Source organism: Marmota marmota, unplaced genomic scaffold, assembly GCF_001458135.2.
Source record: "Marmota marmota marmota unplaced genomic scaffold, marMar, whole genome shotgun sequence".
Taxonomy (NCBI): domain Eukaryota; kingdom Metazoa; phylum Chordata; class Mammalia; order Rodentia; family Sciuridae; genus Marmota; species Marmota marmota.
The window spans coordinates 5866869-5874696 of NW_026000205.1; the positions used below are offsets into that span (position 1 = coordinate 5866869).

The window sequence follows — 7828 nt, forward strand, 5'->3', positions numbered from 1 at the left end:
TTATGTGGTGCTGAGGATCGAACCCAGTGCCCCATGCAAGCCAGGCGAGCGTGTTACGGCTTGAGCCACATCCCCAGCCCAATATTTAATTTTTATATGGTGCTGAGGATCAAATCAGTGCCTTACACGTTCCAAGCAAGAGCTTTACCACTGAGCCACAACCCCAGCCTCAGATAAATTATTTCTCATGCAATCTTCTAACAAATCAAAATTATTCATGATGTTTTCCTGAATAAAATGTCAAAAATTTTAATAGAGACCTAAGCCATGTCCATGTCAAAAGCAAAAGGAAATGTGAACATGCCAACTCTGATGGGAACAAACTCATGGATAAGTTTTAATTCTTATAATTCATTATAATTTTTTTTCTTTAATCATGAAAAATTTATTAATGGGACTGGGGCTGCAGCTAAGTGGTAGAGCACTTGCCTAGCATTGTGAGGTACTGGGTTCAATTCTCAACACCACATATAAATATATAAATTAAAGTTGATCAACAACTAAAAATATCTTTAAAAAATTTATTAGTTACAGACGTGTGAAGTAAAAGATTTCACACATACTGTTTGTGAACAGGTATAAGTTACGAATCTGCTAGTGTTGAATGTTAAGCAAAATAATAAAACTATTGAAATATTAGTGACTCCCCCCCCCCAGTATTGGGGATTGAACCCATGAGTGCTCTATCACTGAGCTACATTATTTTTTATAATGCCCAATTAATGTCTGGTTTCATTTCTCAATTTCCTTTTAGCCTATTATTTATATAAGGCCTGTTTGAATGCTGAAAGCAGTAATTTTCTATATATGTCCCTTATACAAAATGATATTCAATGTTGGGTGTGCAGATTTATAAATATGTACAAATAAACAATATATTTGTGTCAACCTACACTCTGACCAGTGCCTGACAGATGGAAGCATCATATGTGCATAAAAATGTGAAATTAAAATAAAATTCTCAAAATAGTTAACAATTAATATGTGTTTAATAAAACTATACAGAAAGAAAAGCTTTGTGCTTAAGAACCTTCAGTGGCCCACTAATTAAATAGTAATTTTAGTGTGTGTGGGGGGAAATGCCCCAAACCCAAAAAGACTAGGTAAAGCAGATGTCTTGGTTAAATGTCTCTAGACAGTCACCTTAAAATCACACTGATAAACATAAATACATGATTCGTTCACCAAGCATAAAGTATTGCGCAAGAGCAGTTTTATCTGGGAAAAAAATGCAATTTTCCATCGTTTTGAATTTCAAAATGGTTCCCAGATTTAAATATGATTGTATTTTCTAAAGAAGAAACATTTATATTCAGTAATGCTGTTAGAATCTGATTTTACCCATTGATCATATTCCAGTCTACTTTGTGGCAAAGAAAAATCAGTGGTGACGATTTGGCAAAGATAAGGGCAGATGAGATTGTAAAACAAAATACACACACAAGAAACATATTCCAAAAATCCCTAACCATACGGTGCCTGTTCCCTGGAAGAAACCCACAGCCTAGGTCATGGTGACGGCCAGACTGTGACTCTCTTCCTTTTGAACCATTTGGTTGCTCTCTGGTCTGCAGCACCCTGTCTTCGGTTTTGCTCTCACCACCATCTGCCACAGTCAGGTCCAGAGGCATCGGGCCATCATCTCTTACCAAATGGTTGACAGTGTGGGTTGCATCCAAAAGGGGGTGGCGCGCTGGGCCCATGGCCCGGAGAAGAGGGCTTTCCCAGCGAGCTGGAGCCCTGCGGTCCCCCCCAGCCCCGCAGGCGGGGAAAGCAGGGAAAGGCAATTGGTCTGGGAAACTCCTCCAACCGGCTGGACACCAGGGTTCAGGATTCCGAGCTCCTGACTCAGCTTTGCCATCTGATCTTCCAGTCCCCTGGTGCACTGTTAGACGGACACAGGGGGTTAAGCTGTCCTGCAAGCTTCCCTTCTTTCTGGATTTCAAGCTCAGGAACATGGGACTGTAATTCTGCATCCCCCACCCATCTCAAGCCTCCGCTCCTTCCTCGTTTGTGCCCTCAAGTTCGGCTCATGTGTGCTTTGCGTGGCTTAACTGGTAAAGTAGTCTCTGCTCTGTACTGAGCCATCGTGCGCCTTCTCCTGCGGACTTCTATTCTAGGCTTCCAAGGTGGTTACTAATGATTCTGCTCTGTTTCCATTTCCGCCATCCTTTGTTTCATTTCTCCTACTTCTGCCTGTGTTTCAGCTCCTCTAAGTTGAAGGGTCATCTGTTCACCCATTTTTCTTACGCGGGTCTTTCCATCTCCCGGTAGCACCAGTGAAGTGGTGCAGCCCACTTTCTTTGGAGTTCTTGACTTGCTTTCTCAGTTCTTTCAACCTCTGATGGCTTCTGCTTCTCAGTTTCACAGCGATGAGTTGCTCCCGAAGCCTGTGATGTAATTCTCATCAGGAAAGGCCATTGGTTCTCTTGTCTATTTCCAGTTCTTTATCTTGCATCTCTTTTACTGCACACGGAGGCTCAGCTTCCCCTAGTCTTGCTTCGACCAGTTCCTTCTCTAGCTGTAACACAGAATCTTCACTGTAGTTGGAACTGCATTTAGGTTTTTCTAGTATTTCAATGCACTATTTTGTTTTTCCCCTGGTAGGAGGGTACCAGGGATTGACCTCAGGGGCAGTCGACCACAGAGCCACATCCCCAGCCCCATTTAGTCTTTTATTTAGAGACAGGGTCTCACTGAGTTGCTTAGGGCCTGGCTCAGTTGCTGAGGCTGGCTTTGAACTCTCCTGCCTCCTGTCTCAGCCTCAGCCTCCTCAGCTGCTGGGATTACAGGAGTGCGCCACCTCGCCCGGCTCAATGCGCTCTTTTTAAAGCCTTTTTCTTGTGCATAATATTTTATTATCAACTTGCTGATCCATGTCTTTAATTTTTATTGAGCATTCTTTTTCAAGCTTTTTCTTTTTCTTTTGTTTTCTGAGTTGTATTTGACTTGGTAAAATGCTTGGATTAATTTGTCTGGAACCACCTTCAAAGGGATGTGAAATGACCTGAAAGTGCTGTTACATCCCTTCCATGTCAAGTTGCATTAATTCTGCCTGATTCATTTGCAGAAGCCCCAATTCTGCTTGAATCACTATTTCTAAATCCTCAGACAGAAAGATATCACACACACCCTTGTTGCAATTGGTAGTAGAAAAGTTGGAAGAAAGATTGTCAGGACCTCACTAAGTTTCTGAGGCTGGCTTTGAACTTGAGATGCTCCTGTCTCAGCCTCCTGGGTAGCTGGGGTTACTGGTCTCCACCACCATGAGTGGCCATACTTGGTTTTAAAAGTTCATGAAGTCTATAATCTTGCATTAATTTAGCAAATATCCACAGCACTTCTTCTGGCACCTGCATAAGCAAGAATCCAACTATAGAACAATTCTATGACCTTAACCAACCCTAAAGAATATGATTTCATCACATTACATGGAATCTCCCATCCAAAGCTTCTTCCTTAAAAAATTGTGTTGGGTGTAACTTTTGCAACATCCCTTCGGCTCAATTTTTTCACCAGGAGGGGTCATCTTCAGGAGTTCTGAATGCTGATCTCTTACTGGCATCCTTTGTGCTCTGCAGAAAAGTTGCCCAACTCTTCCTCTAACACGGTGGGTTATTCCTTTATGAACCAGTTCCTTATCTTGCTTTGCCCTCGTTGTGTTTGTGTACACATCTTCCCGTGCATTAACTGTTCTTCCCTGAAAAGAACCCAAGAATCTGCTTCAAGGAGGCTGAAGTTTGCTGGAGGCTGTTAAACTTGAAGCAAGAGAGAAGCCGCTTCTTGAGAGATGCTTGCTTCTTCTGGGCCCCCCAAACAGATCTTAAAGGGTTACACTTGCCTCTAACAATCGATTTTGTTCCTCCAGTCCAGCCGGGAGTTCTGGACTCAACCGGGATGGGAGGATGGTGAAAGGGCTGGTGCTGACAGCGTGGTAGGTGAGGCTGTCGTGTAAGTGAAGCAGAAGGACTTGCCACCTGACTGGCCACCTGCCTGTGTGCGACACTGTGCTCCTCACCTATGACAGAGTAGAACTCAGCTTTTCTGCAACCTTGGAAACGTCGGGTGGACATCACCAGAAACATTAACTTCCCACCCAGCCTGCACAGCGCCCTTCCAGCACCTCCAACACGCCCAGCTCCACAGTCACTTGCCCTCGGAACCCTTTCAAGGCATTTGCCACATGCTGTGTGCCAGGCCGTGGCTGGCTGAGCTGGAGACACAGCAGTGACCACAGTCCCTAGATGGCCCCTCATGAAGCTCATAGAACTCCACCTTTCTTCTCCCTACCATTTCTCCTGCCCACTCCTGATCCTTCTCTTTCCCTCCCTGTCGGGAGCTGCTCTGAAAATACAAGCCCTTAAGCCCTGAGCAAGAGATTCTGAACCATCCTTGCACCCTGTGATTACTGGGCTTTACCTCTGCTTGGATAATGAGGCGTGGCCCCAGGAGTAGGCTTCACCAGGTGGGGTTGAGTTGCACTCACCTGTTCCTTTGTAATCCTACCCCTTGCCTCATTTGAATGGCTTCTCCCCAATAAAACCAGGTTCGAGGCTGCTCTCTCTCTTTCTTGCCTGCCTTGCCTCCTTTGCAGGACCTGGGTCAGAGGAGCCATCAGAGAACCCAAAGAAAAAGGTATTTCTCTGTCTCTGTGTCATTATTTCATGCCAGCCCAGTTCACCTGGAATGACTCTGACTGGTTTAGTTGTGTGTCACGGCACCTCCCTGTCCCTTCTTGCTATTAGAAATCCTTTTATTTGGGGGGAATATTGGGGATTGAACCCAGTAGTGATTAACCACTGAGCCACATCCCCAGCCCTTTCTAATTTTCGTTTTGTGACAGGGTCTCACTAAATTGCTTAGGGCCTGGCTCAGCTGCTGAGTCTGACTTTGAACTTGTGATCCTCTTGTCTCAGACTCCTGAGTCGCTGGGATTACAGGTGTGTGCCACCATGCCTGGGTCTCTCTTAAAAATTCTAAAGCATTTGCCTAGGAATGTCTACACATCACGGCCTTCATTCCCCCCATAACCCTTAAGTTAATCCACAGGGAATCATTCATTCATACAGTGGGGAATGAGTCATAGATGGTCCTTACTCTCATGGGGCTTATAGATTTGAAAAATATAGATAATAAACAAAAATAATTAAGATAGTACCCAGTTCCAGGCATGTTGGTGCATGCCTGTAATCTCAGTGACTCTGGAGGCTGAGGCAAAAGGATTGAAAATTTGAGGCCAGCCTCGGCAATTTAGCAAGACTATAAGCAACTTAGAACTTGTTTCAAATTTTTTAAAATGGGGGGAGTTCTGGAGAAAGTGCTCCTGGGTTCAATCTCCAGTACAAAAAAAAAAAAAGAAAAGAAATTAAGAAAGAAAAATAGAGAAGAAAATAAAAAGAAAGCCAGGGTAAGGGGAGAGGCTTAGAAGAAGCAAAGAGCACCACCCTCAATTCCCCCATCCTTGTGGGCACATGCCATTCTTTTTCCTAGTAAGAGACAGTTTCCTTCCCCTTCCTTGAATTTGGGCCAGCCCCCCACGACTTGTTTTGATTAACAGGATGTGACAGAAGCAACATTCTGAGAACTGCAAGTCTAGGTCATCAGAGGTACTGGCTTCTGCTTTCTCCTTCTTGAATCCCTGAGGGGCCATGTCTGTGGAGAGACCCAGGGAGAGACAGCAGTTGCCCAGAGATGAGCTGAAGCCATCTTGAACATTCCAGCCACAACTGGACTCCAGCTGAATGCAGCCATAGGAGTGGCCCCAGTCAACTCTGGGGGGTAAAAGAACCACCAGGCAGAGCCCATCCAACCCTCAGACTAGTGAGAAGTACACCAGGAACACAGGGGTCCCTTCTGCATCCAGTGATACAGTCTGGTCAGAACTGGGGCCCAAACTGAGGAAGGGGCCTAGTGCACAAATTGAAGCGGGTGCTAAAAAGCTCAGTGGCCAAGACACATATTTTTAATGCAATCTTTTAACACATCAAAATTAATGCAGAAAATCCACGATGTTTTGCTGAACAAAATGTCAAGGTTTTAAATAAAGGCTGGTGCCATGTCCCAAGCCAAGTTGGTACTTGAAGCAAAAGGAAAAGTGTCCGGCCTGGCTTTGTTGGAGACAAACTCAGGGATGACATTTTTAAAACCTACTCTTTCATTTTCATTTGAGAGAATTTCCATGCTTGACCATTTCTCTGGACCAAGTGATGATACTAAATCATTTTTTTTTTAAATCAACTTGGGCTGAAATAAAATTATAATACATTTTATTTTGGTATAATTGAAACTCAGTGTGAGTTTTGACATATCCACTTTATAACTTTTCAACTGTTTTGTCTGATATTCCCGGGGGAAATCAGTCCTTAAAAAAAATGCATGAATTCGGGACTGAGGTGGCTCAGTGGTAGTGTGCTTGCCTGGTGTGTGTGAGGCACTGGGTTTGATTCTTGGCACCACATATAAATAAGTGAAAATAAAGATCCATTGCAACTAAAAAATATTTTTTAAAAAATGCATGAATTCACTAATAGGGACACAGGAGCATAAGGCCTTTTTGTATCAGGCCCAATGTGGCTTGGAACAGCATTGATCAGAACCCTAAGCTGTCCCTGCCAAAGGTTCAGGTGACAGGGTAGAGAGGAGGCAGGGGGAGGGCTGAGCAGTCTGATTCTGCCTGACTAGAGAAGCAGGGGTCCCTCAGGCAGATGGGCTCAGGAAGAAACCCTGAGGCCCCTCCAGCGTCGCCTGATGGTAAAATAAATGCACACATTGACTTGAACCCAGCACCTGCTCCTGAGAACCCATTCCACTGACCTTTTCAGGACAGAAGTAACTTAATCGCCTGCTCCTGGGGTCTATCTACAGGGGAGAAAGGATGTCCAAGGGGCTCCTCTGGGTAGAGATGAACCCAGGATGTGGGGGCCACTATTTCTTACTTTTAATTTTTCACTGAAAATTTTAATATCATTTTATTATATGTTTTAGAAAATTATTTAAATGTATGAAAGGGTTATGTCATCCAAGCTTTTCAAATTTATTGTAAACTCTTTACAACGGGTAAAAACATAACAGATAATACACGTCATGCCGTCATCAGGATGTTTACCACTGAATCTTTCATCGTGGGAGGAAGAAAAAGGGAAATTGAGTGAGTTTCTCACAATAGGACAGGAAAAAAAAAAAAGGAAACTGCGTGAGTTCTCTTCAAAAGGACAATGACGGAGTAAATCTGGGTACCTACACTCCATAGGTCATGAAACCGCGCCATACGGTCATTAAGACCTAGGAATTGAATGACTTAGAGGATTTCCAAGTACTGAAAAGTAGGATGCAGAGAGCTCTGATTAGTATCTTCTTCTTCTTTTTCTCCTCCTCCTCCTCCTCCTTCTTTTAGTTGTAGTTGGACACAACACCTCTATTTTATTTATTTATATGTGGTGCTGAGGTTCAAACCCAGAGCTGGCCCATTCCTCGCAACAAAAACACTCAGGGTCACTCCAGGGGAACTGGGCTGCATGAAATAATCATACAAGAGACAGAGATACCTTTTTCTTTGGGGGTATTGTCACAGCTCCTCTAATCTTAAGGGTCCACAGAAAGAAAGAGAGAGAGAGAGAGAGAGAGAGAGAGAGCGAGAGTGCACACGTGCTGACCCCTTTTATTGAGGAGAAGCCATTCAAATGAGGCAAGGGGTCAGGTTTAGGGGTCTGAGTCTAGCTCAGTGATGTCCACTGTCAGCAGGTTGACTGGCATCTAGGAAGGCCACACCCAAAGGCAGAGTAAGAGAAGGGGACCCACAAAGGGCGTTTCCATGGAACATTCTATCCCA

General features: G+C 44.1%; 1 pseudogene; it reads right to left on the bottom strand.

The window, feature by feature from the left end:
* Nucleotides 1-1259: 1259 nt before the first annotated feature.
* On the bottom strand, nt 1260-7267 carry LOC125612663 (annotated as a pseudogene).
* Nucleotides 7268-7828: the final 561 nt, after the last annotated feature.